The sequence below is a fragment of the Copadichromis virginalis genome, linkage group LG14 (assembly GCF_057382275.1).
Source record: "Copadichromis virginalis isolate Kocher_CV1m ecotype Utaka linkage group LG14, C_Virginalis_male_GT1.1, whole genome shotgun sequence".
NCBI classification, from domain to species: Eukaryota; Metazoa; Chordata; class Actinopteri; order Cichliformes; family Cichlidae; genus Copadichromis; species Copadichromis virginalis.
In genome coordinates, this window is record NC_140631.1 from 39,576,649 (window position 1) to 39,596,371 (window position 19,723).

The window sequence follows — 19,723 nt, forward strand, 5'->3', positions numbered from 1 at the left end:
CTCAACCATAAGCCGTCTCCACAGGCGTTTCAGAGAATATGGCAGCACATCCAACCGGCCTCACAACCGCAGACCTCGTGTAACCACACCAGCCCAGGACCTCCACATCCAGCAGGTTCACCTCCAAGATCGTCTGAGACCAGCCACCCAGACAGCTGCTGGAACAATTGGTTTGCACAACCAAACAATTTCTGCACAAACTGTCAGAAACCGTCTCAGGGACGCTCAACTGCATGCCCGTCGTCCTCATCGCGGTCTTGACCTGACTCCAGCTCGTCGCCGTAACAGACTTGTGTGGGCAAATGCTCACATTCGATGGCGTCTGGCACGTTGGAGAGGTGTGCGCTTCACGGATGAATCATGGTTCACATTGTTCAGGGCAGATGGCAGCTGAGAATGTCCCAGTTCTTGCATGGCCAGCATACTCACCGGACATGTCACCCATTGAGCATGTTTGGGATGTGCTTGACCGGCGTATACGACAGCGTGTACCAGTTCCCACGAATATCCAACAACCTCGCACAGCCATTGAAGTGGAGTGGACCAACATTCCACAGGCCACAATTGACAATCTGATAGACTCCATGCGACGATGTGTTGCACTGCATGAGGCAAATGGTGGTCACACCAGATACTGACCGGTTCTGGGTCCCCAGACCCACAATAGCGCAAAAAACTGCACATTCCAGGGTGGCCTTTTGTTGTGGGCAGTCTGAGGTACACCTGTGCACTACTCATGATGTCAGATCAGCATCCTGATGTGGGACACCTGTGAGGTGGGATGGATTATCTCAATATAGCAGATGTGCCCACTACCACACATTTGGACTGATTTGTGACCACTGTTTGGGAGGGATGGTTATATTGTGTATCTGGAATGAATTTTAGGTCTCTACGTCCATCCCATGGGGAATGGGAGCAGTAACAAAGGTGTTGCGTTTATATTTTTGTTGAGTGTACCTCACATTACCGTCTTATGGCACCAGAAATTTTTATTCCCTGCATACAGAGTGAAATCTCTGAAAAAGATTCAAACTGAAGAATGACGACTGACTCTGTGAAGGTTAGTTATGCTGATTCTAACAGCAGAGGAACCTCCCGACCTCCTCACTGTGTTTTCTTTCACCTTTACACTGCAGAGCGGTCATGCTTTTTCTTTATTCCTGTCAAGTTTAGCCCCTTACATAGGTGGATGGTCATATTACACATGGCCAAACAATGAGATCAGCAGATGTGAAAGCAATTTCTGACATAAGAGTTTTGACTTCCAAAGGCTCTAAATTCTCTGGTTCTGATATTTTCTTCTACTCTTTGTCATCTCAACTGTTGGTCAGGATTTCACTGAAATGTTGTATGTAAAACATGGACCCACTGTGATGTCATCCATTGGTTACCTACTTAAAAAACTGCCCCCTGCTGTCTATTAGAAAGAAAGCAAATTTGAGGCTCTGAGAATGAAGCCACACTCACCACCAGCTTATCCCTTTGCGAGTGGTCGCTAATTAGAAAAAGTATGTTTTAAAGGGAGAAGCGCTATAGTACAAGGTTCAGAATGAGGTGAATAAGGGATATTTTTGAACTGTGACGTATGCAAAGCTATTGGAGTGTAAGACTAAAGAAAATGGAGCTGGAAATGAGCTTATCAGGGCCACTAAAAGGTCTAATGAATGAGATAATATTGACAGGCCTTCATTAATTTTGTCACAGTTACAGGTCCGTCAGACGCTGCTCTGACGTCAGAAACAGGCTGCTTTACCAGACTGACTTCTTCCCAACTTCTTAGTTGTATATCTGATATACAGAAAAGGTTTAACAGAATCTAAAAAATACAAAAGGACCTTTTCTGCTCCCCGTATTTGTAATCAAAAGATTAGAGGTAAAATCTAATTTTAAAACACAAAGAAAAAAACAAAGAAGTTTAGAGGCAAGTGAAATATGACCATCTGCTTCATCCCATCATCGGCTGAAAGCCTATAGACACATTTTGGCACGATGACTGAATTACATTTGGATAAATCCAATTAGCTCCAACAGTGCTGTCATGGATTCTCGCTGATGTTTGGTGTCCCAAAAAACTCTGGAGACAAGGGGTACTTAGAGATGAATAAAATGCAAGTGAGCACAGAAACGGAAATATTCCCGATTTGTCTTCATACAGTCACACGGCAGATTTGAGTAGCATTTAAGGGGATGAAAGGGGGCAGATTCACACTGATAGTTCAACATCGTCATATTTGTTCATACATTTATAAAAAGGCAACTTAAAGCAGACGGTGCAGGGCGAAGTCACACACATATTTCACTTCAATGTCTATAGAGTAATGAGTCCACATCTACAGAGGTCAGTAATAGCTATTTCATGATCATTTTCCAACTTGGTTATAACATTAGATGAGTCTGAAAGTCATTTTGTTTTAATTTACATGCTTAATACTCTCTGATGGACCACTCAGGGCACGTAGATTTAATTTCAATATCAAATGTGCACAGAAATATCCCCAGGTTGTGTGTGAGTGAGTCACTGGAACATTGCAGGTAAATGTCCTGGGAGAAGGAACAGATAGCTCTATCATGTCAGAAGCACATTTATCATGCTGATAGCAGGCACTTCACCACTCAGCTAGGTACATTTAACACCTCACTGAGGAACATCTTGACTCTAATGTGCTTACACAAGCAGAAACTTGAGGTGCGTTCACAATAAGACACTACTTAACTCATTATTTTCTCATTTGTCTCTTCCTTCTCTTTGATCCTGATTCCATGTTCTTCTTACTTGACATTCTTTGTCTCTTTCTAGAGGGAACCAATTAATCAACCCTGAAATTACTTCATCAAATCAAAGATGACAGAACAACAATTCTTTATTCTTTAGATTATAAGACTGCCTGGTTTACACTCAATGTCACTTACCCATTATATTGTATATTATATAGCTTTCTTGTTATATGTAAAATTGTATTTATTTAAATTTTTACTTTTTAATTATTTTACTTGCATTTTTTAATCACTTTTATATTTAAATATATTTAAATGTTCATTTGCTATTTATCTAGGGATTGAAGAGTAACGCAATTTCTATTCTCCGTATGTCCTGTACATGTGGCAGAATCGACAAATAAAGTTGACTTTGACTTTGACTTTGACTGTGTTGTGACTCTCTCCCTCATCAGTCAAGGTCGCGTCGACCGAAGATTGTTGACTTTTGCCTAACTGGGCGAAGGGACACTTTCTCTCGGCTGAACACGGAACACACACACACACACACACACACACCCTCCAAATGCCTTCGAATCTTATGTCTTCTATGTAGTGGGATGTGCTGATTCATGTGCTGAGGTTTTTTTTTGTCTGTTCTCAAACTGATCTCCCTGTTGGAGCTCAGTCTGGGGGGGGAGTTCTTTTTTCTCCTCGTCTTTCCTCAATTTGTGCATTTTCCATTGTTATACCTCTCTGACCTGTCTTCCCCATGTGATGCTGTAATGTGTGTATGGTCGGAAGGGTAAGATGGCGCAGGCAAAGGTCGGCAGCCTTAACCCAACAAATTTCCCACGCGTGGGACTAATAAAGGTTATCTTATCTTATGAGGTGTGATTATTTAAAAGAAACTGTTGAACTTTAGCAGATCGCCCCCTCAAGATAATTTTCTTGTGCACCTCTGGTCAGTTTACAGAACACCATTTTGAGAATGCATCATTGAAATGCGTGTCTGTTCTTATGTACTCTCCCACCTGTGAAGCACACTGGATGGCTTGACCTGGAAGGAAAATCTCTCTCACTTTCTCTTTTGGCAAATTGGCACAAATTAATGTTGGTTTCTCAAAATTTTCTCCCTCAGACACATCACAGTGGAACTCCATACTGCCAGTTTAACCTCTACAGGAATGTTGTGCATGCTCCTAGTTATACTCCTGACCTGACAGTCCACTTTTAGAGCTTCATCCCAAATGTAGGGCTGTAGCCGTGGAGCCAGCTGTTGTGTTCACGACGAGTTGGGAGAAGATCATCTTCAAGAGGAAATCAGCCACTTTTACAGAGTCTCTGAATTTTTTAATTGCTCTTGCAGTCACAATGCATTGTGTCTCAGTTATGCATTACATGTCCTTTTGTGCGTCGCTTCCACGTTTTGCAGAGGCAAAGCATCAAATGTGTTTAATACATGTTTTGCTGTGATACTGGGTTGATTAGGGAATTGGGTGAGATCTATAAAGGGGCAAATAAACTCTGATCTTTTCCTAACCAGGTGCTTAATTCTAAAGCAAGTGAAAGCCGAAATAGAAGAAAGGGGAAAAATATTGAAGCTGTTTGAAAAACACAATACCACAGTCTCCTGGATGATACACTGGGTCCATTATTGCTCAGAGATCAATAGAGCCTGCCATGCCTGGTTTTGGCCAAAGGACATCTAGTGTGTAACTATGAAAACCTAATGTGACAAAGTCCTGTTTGTAGAGGACACTTTCCAAAATGAGAAACACAAGGTGTTGATGCTGGTAGTGTAAGACCTGGATAAGCCTTTTATCTGAAAACTTACACACTGGCAAAGGTTCATTGTTATCTTCCCTGCTGTTGTTGCCTCATGGCACAACAAGAAAATGAGTTTAATAGGTTTTTTACGGACCTTCGCAAGGATGTGTGTTTAATGACTGAATATCTCCACAATGAGTGCTGACACATGCAGCTCATGGACTGACTTTAGCTGAGAATTAACATTGATTTTACAATATTCTGGCTCCAAGCAAGGTGTGTGTGTGCCTGCTGGTGCCATTATGGCTATGTTCACACTGCAGGTCTTAATGCTCAATTCTGATTTTTTGATCAAATCCGATTTTTTGTCTGCTTGTTCACACTACAAATAAAATGCGACAGCAAAAGCGTTCAGTGTGAACGCTCAAAGCGGCCCGCACGCGCAAAAGAAGACGCCACACACAACGGGCTCTGTTTAGACCTAGACCAAACAGTATTGTTTGACAGATGGCCGTTAATATAAAGACTTTGGACTTTACGTTTCCCAATTTTTGCTTTAAGTTATTTTGTTATTGACATAATAATGTAAATAACCTAATAATGATCCTTATTGCTGTTTTAGAGGAGCGGTGCTTCAAAGGATAGTTGCAGATTTCTGTCAGAATCTGCAGATTATACAGTACAAATAAAATGTTCACGTTGTCTTCCCAACAGCTTCATTAACATCTACACTGGATGGCCAGGAAGCGTTCACGATGTCTTCTTGGGCGCTGATAATTAGCGTCTGTCTTGTGTCAGTGACGTAAAAGACGGATTTAATGCGACACGACCGTTCAAATAGCAGTCGCTTTCTAAAACATCAGATATGTATCGGATTCAGGACCACATACAAAAGTGACCCAGATCGGGTTTGAAAATATCGGATTTGTGCCGTTCACACTGTCAGACCATGATTGGATATGGGTCGCATAGGGTAAAAAAAAAATTTAAAAAAAAAATCGGATTTGATGCGCTTTCGCCTGCAGTGTGAACGTAGCCTAAGTGATTTAATGAGTCATGGGTGATTTAGCATTTACCAAGTAATGTGTCTGCTTTCTAACCACCATGTTTAAATTCAATTTCAATTGAAAGGGCAAAGAAAAAGCTTGTTTATTTAAAGGTAATATTACCGTTCAGAGTGGTATACTGTCTGTTAAAAAGTGCTCACACACACACACACACACACACACACGCACACACACACACACACACACACACACACACACAGCAGAGTCTGACAGTGAGGTAATAGGTTAAGGTGAAGGTTATAAAGCGTGAAGCAGTGACTGAAAAAATACCTCTGGCGTGGTTTTTCAGTGTGTTCTCTTTTATCGCCCTCTCAGGATTGTCATGGAAAACTGCACCACACTGCAGGCAAGATGGAGGTAGCTCCAGAGTGAAGGAATTGATTTCAGTTGAAAGTGATTGTTGCAGCATGTTGGAAAAAGATGGAAAAAAAAGCTCAGAAAATCTGCCTCAAGTGGAGCCCACAAATTCAGTTTCATATATGCAATCACTACCCAAGGCAAAGCAGCCATTTATGACAATGATAGGTGTTCTCATTTTGAATTGCAGCTGTTAACCTGAATGACAATGCTGCGTCATCTCTGGGCCCCTCCAGGCTTGATTGATTGGTTCGCTTTATTGTTATTGTAAAGCAGGGAAGCAAAACAATGGAATTACCTATTTAATCTGGCTATTACTGCTTTCCCAGTAGAGGCTGAAAATTGCAGGAAAACCACCAATAATAAGAGAATTGATGGACCTGTTCTTGTTACATCCTCTCAGCTCTGACCACCTCCACTGACCAATGGCAGCAGCCTTTTCCTTTTTTTAATGAATGCATTATTTAGGCCTTCATGCTTAAACAGATGGTAGGCAAGAGATCAAAAGGTTCAAGACTCAAAGTGAGAAATGGGAAAGTATGCTGTCAACTATCATGATGCATACCAAAATAATAATGCAGGAACAACTATATGCATGTGTCAAAGAAAAACCGACGGGTATATATCAGGATAAATGATTTTAAAGGCCTGTGCGAGACACTGATGAGGAGTGGTAAAACAGAAGAACAAGTGAAATGCATTTTCCAAGTGCAGGCAGAAAAATAAAAAAGGTGCTCTAGGGAAATGGCATGTAATATTAGAGGAAGAGGATGAGAAAACACCACGGCTGTGGAAATAAATTAAATGAAATTTGTTGAGCACTGGTGTGAAAAAGAGAAAACAACACAATAAACTGTGAGAGGAAGAGATTCATTCTGAGGAGCGGGGAGAAAACACTGCAGAGTTGGCCTTTCACAATGCAGTACAGATGTGCTGTCTGCTCATGCTCCAGCACCATGCATGTCATTTCTTATTCCGCTAACAAGGATACAATTTCTTGCATTACAAGAAATTGTAGAGGCTAGAAAACTAGCCTCTAACAATTACCAGTTAACTACATCTTAAAAATTAAATAAATCAGTAAAGTAAAAACAAACAAACAAAACACTGCAAATAACTTTAATCATCAAATACAAAACCAGGCTACCCTGATTTCCTCACAACCAATCTGAGTCTGTAAAGCTTTATGTAAATTAGGTAAAAAGAAGATGAATCCTACACTGTTTTCTATAACTTGCATAGTCGACAGAAACAAACAGTTTAGCATTTAAGGTAAAGTGGATCTCTGTTAACTAGTCATTAAAGCTGTTTTCTTACTATAATGTTTGGTGATAAGAGATTAAAACACAAAGTATCAAATTGTGCGCAAATAACTATGACTGTGCTGCGGTGTGCACAGGGTATATGGATTGTGTTCAGCTATTTGTAAATGGGTCTTTATGTATACATATACCCATGTACAGGTGTGTGCAGTATATATGTAGGTGTTTTTGTTGTTTTTAGTCTCTGTGGTTCCAAGTTTTGGTTTTCAGTAGTTTATAGAGTTTAGTTTCCCTTTTTGAACCTTATGTTTTGTCTTTTTTGGATCATTCGCCATCAATCAATACATGGCTTGCTCTCAGTCCACCTTTAACAGCACGCAGTCTGCAACATCCACAGACCCATGAATAATAAAATAAAAATAAACACACTGACTCTGTCTAGTCATGTAGGCTTCTGTTCTCATGTAGTTTGGAAACCCTAATCCTAATGTGGAAGTTTAAGTTCTCATTAATTTGTTTTTCAATTAGTGAAAAATGCCGCCATCACTTTCCAAAAGTCACATTGAGAAGCTGTGTCAACTGGCTCATTTCTACAAAAAACAAACAAAAAAAAAAAAAAAACGACAATTTGCAATGACATAAAACAGCCTCTCAGTCATCTTAGACAATCTGACCATCAGTTTGGTGTCAGCTACAATTCATATTACCAGAACTTCTAATAACAGGTAATGAAAAATGCTTTAAAACTACACTGATAAAAATAAAACTGAAAGTTCTGAAGGATATAAGAGATCATTCTGAAACATTAAGAGCTGAATGTGAGCACAAATTCAGAAAGTTTTCTTATTATCCTTTTTCCTCTCAAACCAACACCCTTCACCACCTGTCCAGGACCTGTTTTTTAATCCTTCCTTACTTCCTCCATTCACCTGAGAGAAACACTCTGTGTGTGTGTGTGTGTGTGTGTGTGTGTGTGTGTGTGTGCGTGCACGCAAGGGGTCAGGTAGGTTTGTATAATCCAGGTGGTCTCTCAGCTGGTGCTGTGTTCATCAGGATGTTGTAGCTCTATGCACCGCTCACCCTCACACTTACGGGTCACCACACACACACACACACATCCAGACAGAAAAACACACCCACACAACTCTGGCAGGAAGAACACCCCGCCACCACCACACACACAAACACACACGAAACATCCTTCCTCAGCTGATTTTTCATGTATTCAAACTTCCCTCACATAATCAGCATTTTAATTTTTGCCTCAAAGCCTTTAATATTATGCGAGAGGCTTCTGTATATAATTAGTGTAGCGGCTGAATTAAAAATTTTTAGTATGTTTAATGAAGAAAAAAAACAGTAAAATATAACAACCAATAGGAACAAAACATTCTTCCTCCTCAGAGCTGGAGCATCCCTGTTTATTATTTTCATTTCTCACTGGTTACTAAATGACTCTGCATTATTTTGAAGATAAAGTAATTGCAGTATGAATAATACATCTATTTACTCTCCTTTTCTCCTTGTTTGTGATTTCTCTGTATATGTGCATGCACTAGAGGTTTTTAGGTTGTATGACGATCACACTGGCCCTGGGCTGCTCACGTGGATGTGTCTCTGTCGCCGCTGTTTGTGCAACAGTAGCAGCAATAGGTGGTTATCATTCTTGCATTCAATGTTATGCTTCAGTTGCAGTAGCGTAATCATGAACACTGCTGGAGTGCCCCTGAGCTAAAACATGCTATTGTAGAAGAAGCTACAGCACTACAATAGCCAATGAAGATGAGGAAGGAGAAAAAGATAAAGCTAATAATGGGAATGGAAAATGGAAATGCGTGCATGCATGAAGACCTGCATCTGCTCAGGTGCAGGAGCAGCACTGAACATATGAGGTTGTTGCAAGTCAGAATGAACAGATATGCTAATGCAGGTTTTAATATGAGTACAATGAGAGCAGATGTTTAATATTTTACATAGATTTTAAAAGTGTAATGACTAACTTTTAAAAACAATAAAGGTCCAAACACTTTTGTCTGTGAGATATGAGAGTACAAATAGCAACAGCCTAGCTCAGGCACCTGACTGCAGCGATCCCAGATGATGCCTCAGTCATTACAATGAAATTTGGTCACCAGCTGCATCCACAGAAGGTTGACATTTTTTGCCTAAAGACCATTTTTATTAGTATGTGGGCGGCTGTTTGATGTCCCACTGGCGGCACAGAAACAGCAAACAGATATTGTTTTATTGATTTTATCCAACTTCACATGAAGCCAAAGCATTAAGCCACGAGACTCAACGCAAAGCACTGCTGATAGCTGTTCATGGGGGACACGCTCAGGTGGCTTGAACAATGGTAGCCACGTCAGAGAGCCGAAATACTGACGCAACAATCTGGCAACATTGTTGCAAAGCTGCTAAGTTGTTGCTAGTTTGTTGCTGACAAGGAGCTGTACTGAAAGATGACAATATGAGGTTTCAGTGAGCTCGACGGTAGAGTGAGATAGGTCTGCAACCATTCGTAAAGCTGCCTCACCATATCGAGTTAGAAAAGCAGATTTTATTAAAGTATAAACTCACACAAGCATTAAGGCCTTTATCCACCAGACACGTAAAAATTGTATAATTATTTCGTGCATTAAAAATATTTTTTGGACTCATCTGTTCTCAGTATAGCTGTTGTCAGCATTTTGTTTTCAAACCAACGTCAGTTTTTTAGATGAATAAACAGATCTGACCAATGGGATTACTGCATTTGGCAACAAGTGCATTCGAAGCTCAAAATGCGCACTAGTAATGAATAATTATAAGGAAACAGTCAAATATTGTTATTTTACCTCAGACACACAGCTGCACTGCTCTGTGACCATCGGCTCTCTGAAATGATTTTTCTGCCTCCTCAGATGTGGTCCCAGTGAGAGCTGCCACACATTTCCAGAAATATGTACGAAAGTGTTCATGATGCAACTTCAGCTCCAGGTTCAAACCATGAAATTTTCCCTGCTGCTGCCTTGTCTTGAGAACTGGACCGATCCAGAATTCAGTTTCTTCCTTTCCTTGTTTAGACACATTGGGGCCAGCTCATGAGGGCTTTATGTCAAGTTGGGGGGGGGGTACGAAAAATTCAGAACTTCTTGTTGATTTCTCGCAGTGCATTCGCTGTATAATGGCACTTACAGTCAGCTCTAGTTTCCTCCAACTGGTAATCAAATCAAACACTGAGGTAGCAGCCCTGCATGCAACTTTAAACTTAAGAAAGTCATTTTAAATCTTAACCAGCAGTTCAAAGATTTTGTTGCTTGTCAGGACTGCTCATAAGACCAGCAGAGTGAGCAACCCGGGGGTTCTGCGAATCACTGCCACAAATAAATCAGTTGGAAATCAAACGTCCATCCTTTTACCTCAGGCTACGCTGACTCAGCTGGGATTAACTGTCACACTGACTGGCCTGATTAGAGCTCAGTGATTCATATCAGTGATTCATGCTCCCTAATGTGGTGCCAATGAAGGGAGACAAAGCATCAGCAGGCTGTGTTGTAGCAGTGAACAACAGAGACTGCATCTGTTTGTTGTCTCTGCTATTAACATGCAGAGTTCTCTCAGTGTCCTCAGCCTGAGTGGCATTAGTGAGACACTTCTCAGTGTCATCTCAGCAACAACACCGGCAAGGATGTTGCATGATGCAACTCATGTCTCCAGTGTTACACAGCCTGAGCCAGCACACACAGCATGGTGATCTTACGATATTATCCAGATGCAGCCCAAACACTTTTTTGAAAGAGTGAAAGATCCTCTACAGCAGAGCCGTAAAAGAAAAACATGTTGACTGTTTAAGGCACAGCTGAACCGATTGCACTGATTCTGATAAGCATGCCTGCTACGTTGTTACAGAAAGAGGTTCAAGTCTACCCAGTTTGTGGTATTTCATTTAAAAACATGCATGGGTGGCAATTCTGCGAGCACTTCAGAAGAGCTTGAATAGATAAAAGAGATGCTGCTGTGCACTGAGATACTAAAAACAAACAGCATTCAGAAAGGAGAGCAGCCTCCACTTTAAAATGCTCTCATGCTTTCCTACAGAAAACCTTTAAAAAAAAATCATAAGTATTTGAAAAGTGTGTTACCAAGGCTCTTAAACCTGTGATTGAAGCATAATTAGGGCAAGCAACCTACGCACTGCAGCCCACACCGGACTTCATCAAAGACCAGAGAGCAGTGACTCAGTAACAACCCTGAGAAGAGCTTCTTTGAAAGTGTCTCTGCAAACTTAAAAAAAGTGTTTCCTTACTGCCTCCTGCAGCGAGCACAGGCAGAGACAGTGCAGAAGGAGAGCCGCCTGGAAGGACGTGTGGAGTTCATACAGAAGCTGTGGACAGTGAAGAAGCTCCGCCTGGCACTTGTTGCTCCGTTGTGAGGACGTTCACAGTAACTCTGTGTTCCAGTTTCATGCTGAACCGGTTTCAGTCTGAATATTTACAAAATTAACAAATGTTTCACACCACAAAAACTGGACAAAATTGAAAACTGGAACAGAGCTTAATTTAATACTGTGAGCAGCTGATGAGGAGCAGAGCTTTAGAGTCGTGAGTACTCTGCACTTTGGTGTGGGTGGTGGAGCTGCCCAGCCACATTTGAGTTTAACATTTGAAAATTAATTTCGACAGCTTCTCATTGACAGGTGGCCGCTGTACCTCTACTGTTATTCATTCAGGACCACCGTGGTGAAAAGAGCTGTGCAATAATCGTCTGCAGTAACTTATATTTGGCTGATGGAGAGCAGCACAGAACAGACAGACGCAGCATGAAAAGGACGGTCTGAGGTGGAGGTGGTTTGTAAAGCAACGTGCAGATGTGCAACTGTAGGCGGACTAAAGTGGCTTTAAAAGCATGCCATACTTTAGACTGGCCATAGAAGGGTGTCTGTGCTTTGAGGGATCAGCTGATGTGAGTTGGGATTAAGATCAGCTGATCTGCTGGGATGGTGACTGAATGTGACTAACACTCTGCTCCATCTTTGAGAAACGAGTATAAGGAAGCAGGCTAACACATTTCCAAACATTCACATAATGTGGACCTGAAAACATCTGGGAGTGCCTCTTTAACAGCTTCCAAATTAAAACAATAAAACTCTAATAAACTCCATTTAAAAACAAACAGTCCCTGCCAGACAGATGGTCGCCGCTTTGATGTATGAGTCGAATTCAATTTCCCAATTTCCCAATTACACACACACACACACACACACACACACACACACACACACACACACAGGGATGTCAGCTACTGTCTTTGCCATCAGGCAGCGGGATTAAAGAGTGAATTTAAAAGCTCAATAAGTGATCCATGTTAATTATTCGGACTCTGATTATCTAGTGCTGTGTGTGTGTGTGTGTGTGTGTGTGTGTGTGTGTGTGTGTGTGTGTGTGTGTGTGTGTGTGTGTGCCCAGTGAACGTCTTTGTTGCAGATGTTTTCCATATTTGTATCTCCGTGCATGTTCATGGGTTGTAATAATTATATTGCGGGACCACAAAACTGTTTAGCCAGCATCATCTTTAAAGACAATCTTTAAATGTTTAAGGTTAGTCTATGGTTAATGGTGACGATGTGGCTGTGTCTTTAGAAATTACATTCAAGTCACTTAAATGTCATGTGAAATAATGGGAAAATGTCTGTCTGTGTTCCTGTTGTTCTCTAACAAGCAGCCAGCTGCTTGTCCCGGTCTTTCACAACAGTCTCCCAGCAGCTAATGAGACACTCCCAGCAACACCTGCAGGCGCTCGCAGCATGAGATCGATATCACACACACACCCATGCATGCAATCAGACATATGCACATGTACCTGAACACTGACACCCACACTACATACAAACGTGTTCTTTTTAAAGAAAAGAACATTTCAAATGTTTCACAGCTCCTCACACTTTATTTTGGCCATTCTTTGCTTAGATGACTCAACGGCTTTCTGCTCCTCTCATTTGTTTTGAATGGATACAATGAACTCATTCTGCATCATCTAAATATAAAACAGAAAAGTTTGCAATGACTCATATTCAGAACACTGGTGTTGGTGAATTTCACATAATTAAACATTACAAAATCCTTTATGGTGAGAAGCAATTAAAACAGCACAGGGTTTAGCATAAATGCTATATTTGCCAGGTACTAATACAAAGGTTTAACGGTGGGGTGATAAAAAATAAAGCATGTTCCACAGTTGACGAGCCCGTAATCACAAAGGCGACTGCAGGTGCCAGATCAGCAGAAATAAACATGACATTTGAAGCAAAGAAGAATTACCGCTGCTGCATAAAGCACTTCAATACTCTCTGCTACATGAAACGCAGCTGAGAACAAGACTTGATTTTCGAGAGCATCCTCGAGCTGAAGAATATGTATCAGACAAATGAAATTATTTACTTTTCAAAGCTGGACTGAAATTTAAAAAAAAAAAGCTGTAATCAGACTTGAAATGACATCACTCGTATCTGTTTCAGAGAAAAGATGCAGAATTCTTTCTCCAGAGCAAAGGTGTTACAGATGGTCTGCTGCTGATGAAGCACAGCTGTGCAAGCCAACCAACTTGGCTGCAGTCAGTGAGTAGAGAATCAGAATAAATGGGGTGATAAAATTACCAGATAGGCTTTTACCGCAGAGTGAATGAAGCGATGGATGTGTGGATGGACAGTCACTGCAGAATAAGCGAAGAAGAAGAAGAAAAAGAATCTGTAACCATCAGACCATACAGGTCTGAGTCAGCAGGTAGTCTTATCTCACGTCGCCACACCTCTGGTTCTAAAATAACCTACCATCTCTGCACCTCTCCTCCTGTTGACAGCTGCAGTTAAATCCTTAAGTTTAAGCGATCTCATTTTCATTGTATTCCCCTTCACTAAATAAACCTCCCTTATCTCAGAGACAGCAAAATTAAGCCATGAACCCTCCTCGTGCTCCACAGCAGCCTGCTGGCTCTGATGCAGAGCAAATATAGTTGACAGTACAGTTTCTTTTCAGCCGGGCCCCGAGAACATGATCCAAATCTGCACTTAGAGCTGAATAAGAGAGTGCAGTGCAGACCGGCAAGTAAGTGATGAATGGATGAAGACAGAGTGACAGCTAGGTTGGGAAGAATCAATTAACCTGGATTGGAAGATCCTGGTGGTAAGTAGACAAGTCAATGAAAAAAGGGTTTGTGATGGTCTTTGAATTTCATTAAGAACACTTTCAATCCGAGGGAGAATTAACCGTTTCAGCAATCAGTCCAGAACAGCTGCAGGCTACAAATGGTTTTATCTAACATTTGAAAAACTCTGTGATTCCTGTGAAATGAATACATAAACAGCACAAATATTCAACTTAATCTGGCGTTTGTGAAGGACAGCAAAGATGTTTAAAGGTCTCTGCCAACTAATTTAGAGCAACTACAAAATCATGACTGAGTCTGTTTTCTGCTTCGCTTAATCACTGCAACTGCGTCTACTCATACACAACATTTTAAAATGTAAAAAGCTTTATTTAAATATCAATTCTACTCAAAATCCCGTCACATCTATAAATACTAAGCCTTCAAATATCACACCTGTATGGGCTGAGGCGACGTGGTGATAGAAAGACCAGCACTTGGATTGAGACTAAATAAAAGCCCCGTGAGTCTGCAAGATATCTGAGGCCATGCTTTCACTATCACTATGAAAAAAGGTGTCTTAGTAGGTTAGATTATAACCATGTGTATGAAACAAACTACAAGAACTATTTTACCCATTTTTAAATGCAAATAGATGTAATTTCATAATAGCAAGTTAGAATTACAATACGTAGCAGGATAACACAGAAGTCAGTAGGGCTGTGCGATATGACGCAATATATTGGATAACAGAATGAAAACATCTATTGTTTCAAATTATACGCTTTTGTTTGTTTCGTGGTGTCGCAAAACTGTTATTTCATCGGGACACAGAGATTACCAGCATGGCCAGTCAAGATGAAGCAGAACCAGCTAGCTCCAAACAGAAGGACCAGTCAAAACAAATCGAGAACCTTATCCCTAAATAAGGGGCAACCTCTGCAGCATGGAAATGGTTTGGTTATGGAAAATGCAAATTATGGTGCAAACTGGTCCCCATCTCAGAATCAAACACCGCAAACATCTTCTACCACCTACGCAAGAATCACGTGAAAGAGTATGGAGAGAGTTCAAGGATGAGAAGCAACAAAGAGCCATCAGGTGCTCAAAATAAACCTTAGACTCAAACGTTAGAACAGGCTTTTCCCCGCAGCACGCCGTGTAATAAACACTCACAAAGAAAATAGCGGCCATTACAAACTTATATCTAAAAATATATAGTTTCATGCATCGGCTCCACACGACGCCCAGCTGAAAACACTTCACACAAGTCGAGCTGCCCAAGATTCACAGAATTCCCTGAAAATGCACCGTTTTGTGATATACATCGTTATCAGGATGAGAAATGCCTGATATCGGGCGAGATTTTGGTCATATCACCCTAGAAATCAGGCAGAGACACTGATGTACACTGATGTGTACAGTAGATAATCACTGAATAAGTTGCACATATGACAGCAACACTGACACAGACTGACTATCATAGTAGCGAAAAGTTGATTCCCTATGTTGGCCCTGTGATGCACTGGGTATCAAGGTTTTACCCACCTCTCACCCTGGGACAGCTGTGATAGGCGAAACCTTCCCTCTGCACTTCTAACAGAGTGTGAGTAGCTCCCCTGTGTTCAGTTATATAAACAGTTTCATTAACTGGTAAATATGAAAATCAACATTTTCACACAAAGATTGCCACATATTTAAAGTGGATTAGGGATTCATTAAAAATAGATTTATTTACAATTTCTGTGCAGAAGCTATACTTTAAAATGGGTGTTTGCTTTTCTACATTGTAGGGTCTGACATGCAAATGAGAGTTATTATTAATGTAATTCCAGCTGTTACATAATGCAAAAACACCCACTGAGCAAATGCATAGAGAGAGGCAGAAGAAGGCCTACAGGCGCTACGTAGTGAAAACAGCCAAAATTGATGGGCAAAAATCGCACGCGCACACACACACACACACACACACACACACACACACACACACACACCGATGAGACCTTTTAGAACAGCACAATGATTCGCTCGAGCTCAGCACAGTCTCACAGGGAGAATCTAGCTCACACAGACACAAACACAGCTGTTATTAATTTAATGAGACGCTATAACACGAGCCAGAGGTTTCCTCCATTCTAGGAAAGAAGGAACAAGTGATGAACCGTTAGTAAATCAGGCTAATGACGGGATTAACACCAACAGATTTAACAATAAGCTCTTGGCTGTACGAGGCGTCTGCTTTTTGGCTTTTAGACCAAAACTTCAGGATTGCAAATGCAGAAAATATTTAAAGCGCTGCTAGGAACAAGTGACAGAAGAGCCAATAACACTGCATAGGAGACGAGGAGAGTCTCTTTTGATCTCCTGCTTAGAAAACTCCTTTAGCACAATGCCAACAAGGACTTTGGGTGTCTGAATTGAACAAGCGGAGCTCTTTTGAGGCCACTGATGAGGTGGCTGAATGAAATTTAATTGCTAAATACAACAAGGTCATTACCAAAATAACGCACATTTTTCTTTGAAACAGATTTTAAAAAAGCTGGAGTAACTGCACATCAATATGGCATTGAATAAACCAACACTGTGATACGATTTCTTCCATTTGTATTTGTCACAAAAGAAAAACATTCAGCAGCAGTCTACACAGAAATGCCCAGAGCTCTCTCTCCCCAGCCACGGATATTCAACTCTTCCTAGGGGAAGAGTTACTGAAAGACATAATCTCTCCAGTGTCCCGGGTTTGCCCTGCCGTCTCCTCCTGATTAGACATGCCTGAAACATCTCACCCGGGAGGAAAGCTGGAGGCAACGCAGAAAGATGCTCAGACGGACTCACATCACTGCAGGGTAGCAGCAGCTCTGCTTCTCCCGAATGACTGAGTGATTCACCCTCTAAGGCTGAGCCCAAACACCCTTTAGAGGAAACTCATCCTGCCGCTCGTATCCATTATCACGTCTTGATGGATGCTCAATCATCCAGCTAAGTAAATCTCCAAAAGTTGATTCCGTTCATCTGGACGTAGCGTTTTCAGTAGGACAAACGTTTGGTCACTCGTCCAGGTGACTTCTTCTGTCTCAGCTGACTGCAGGTTTCCCCAATCCTATAAACAGTACATTTGCATAATGACTGAAACCAGCCCACTGAAGGAACAATGGGCTGGGAGGTCAGTTCCTTAATCTGTTATCACACTAGTTTGTGGCCAAAGATGAAGGTAGAAATCTAAATCCATATTTTCCAACAGGCTCAGCACTCGCGTCACTAAAATAGACTGGTACAAAGTCTGTATCACTTCAGATTCTGCACAACTCTGCTTGTCAATTTTAAACAAGCACCCGAAGTATTGCACTCACAAGCTCACTCGACAGTTCACTATAAAGCCTTTTTTGGCAGCCGCTGATTGGACAGCTACTGTAAGGTCTTCACCTGTGATCCACATCGTGCTGATGGGCCTCTCTGACAGTTGGTGGGTGGTCATGTCGTTTTTCATTTTATGGATCAATCCTCTGTCCAAGGTTTGGCTCCAAAACAGGACCACACCAACCTGAGTCCCAGTCCTGTGTGAAGTAACTGGAGGAGAGTGTTCCCAGTTTTCCTGCTCGTAGTTTTAAATGGGTGACTTTCCCCTGGGAGACAATAACCCCGCCAACATAAGGAAGCAGTTTTGGTTTATACATGTAGATAGACTTAGTTATATTATGGTAGCAAATCATCACAAACATTTTTTTTTCTCAACGTAAGAAAAATTTATTGTAAAATAAAAAATATATGCTTTCAGAGGTATAGTGCTTTATGCCTCTAAACCCACGTATGCAGAATCTGTGAGGTCACGCAAATCAGAAGCATTCTAGTGCCACATAAAAAAACAAAGCTTCTCTCTCACACACACACACACACACACACACACACGCTTGTTTGAACCCTCTATCTATAAATTATGGATGTCTCAGTAGAAACCTGCACGGGCTGGCAGTTTCGAGTTAAGAGGGACCCTGATGAGCACAGAAGCAGAAACGACATCGGCAGGGTGAGCAGACAGGCTTTGAATATGGTTTTACTGATTTCAAACAATTCCAAGCTCCTGGATAAAATGCCCCTTACTTTTTTTCATTACAATTTGTTTTATTTATGACAAAACGTATTACACAAACGTATTTCTCAGAATTTGCTCAGGCAAACGCTCAGACTGGAGACTTGAGGATGCTCTGAATGCTCCGTATCTCAGGTACACGGCACCGTGACACAGTTGGTCAAACCTTCAGTGTAAGAGGGGCAGGAGGAGTTGGATTAAAGGGGGACTGAACACTAAACTGGCTTGTTCCATACAGAAGATGAACTGATGAGCTGCACAGTGGTGTCATACTCAAACTATTACTTTAAACTGTTTGGTGTCCATCAGGTAGTTTACTTGTTCTCCATTACATCTCAGCTTCTGCTTCAGCATTAAACGATGCATTAAACGGGGAGATCGTGGCTCAAGAGTTGGGCGTTCGTCTTATAATCGGAAGGTTTGGAGTCCTTAGGACCAAGTAAAGCGCTATACAAATACAGACCAAACCTTCCGGCGCCTGCACCCTTTAATCCCTGTGCTCACTTAATTTTAATAAAGGGTAGCTGCATTACTAGAGCTACTCCCAAAGAGAAGTGGGTTTCACTGTTGGCCCACTGCAGTGGTTATTGAGCATATTAATGAGAACATTGTCTGTGTGTCAAAGAAACACACTTAATCTGAAAAGAACTTAATTAATTCCTGTCTTATGTAAAAACACAAGCCTCGGCATTCACTGCATGCGTGATGCTGTTTCATCATGTTTGACCTAATTTACAAACTGTCACTGCTTTAAATGCCAGAGCTATTTAAGGCTGGCATTATTTTTAATCATATTTTAGTTGTTACAAGTCACTGCCCCAGAGTGGCTTGAATCACATCATTAAAATCAGCATCCTAACTGCTATCACAAGGCAGTACTGCAGATCTAACTGAACACGAGCCTGACAGAGGGATGATACCAGAGCAATGTGGATGCATCACAGTGATGTGGAAATTCTTGTTAACACCAAGAAGGAAAATTAAGAATTTTGGTTTATTTTTTCTGTTTCTTGGGGTTCTTCCTAAAAAACCCATTCTCATCCCAGATCTTCAAATCTTGCTGGTCTATTAGATTGAACAGAGATACCCAGTGGATGTACTCTGGTGTCACACCCTGAGACAGATCTGGACTGGGACAAAAAGAATAAATGACATTAAATTAAAAAAATTTAAATCGCCCCTGGCATTTTTTTAGCCAGACAGTCAACCCTGATTGGTCAAAACACTTTCTCTAGACTGAGTGTTTCCTGACTATTTTCATACACAGACCTGCAGACTGGAGGAGCCAGGGATCGAACCACGAACCTTCCGATCAGTTGGTAACCTGCTCTACCTCCTGAGCTACAACCACCTACTGGCAA

The 19,723-nt window shown here is 41.3% G+C and overlaps 1 protein-coding gene across 5 annotated transcripts in view; it reads right to left on the reverse strand.

Moving 5' to 3' along the window:
* slc8a2b (solute carrier family 8 member 2b) overlaps positions 1-19,723 on the reverse strand; it is a 212,957-nt gene that overhangs the window by 153,895 nt on the left and 39,339 nt on the right. Inside the window, exon 2 of one of the 5 annotated variants that reach the window (XM_085430896.1) lies at positions 5,805-5,895. The exons of the other annotated variants lie outside the window; for them this stretch is intronic. The gene's annotated coding sequence lies outside the window, so the exon portion shown is untranslated. The remainder of the gene's footprint in view (positions 1-5,804; positions 5,896-19,723) is intronic. 5 annotated transcript variants of the gene reach the window in all.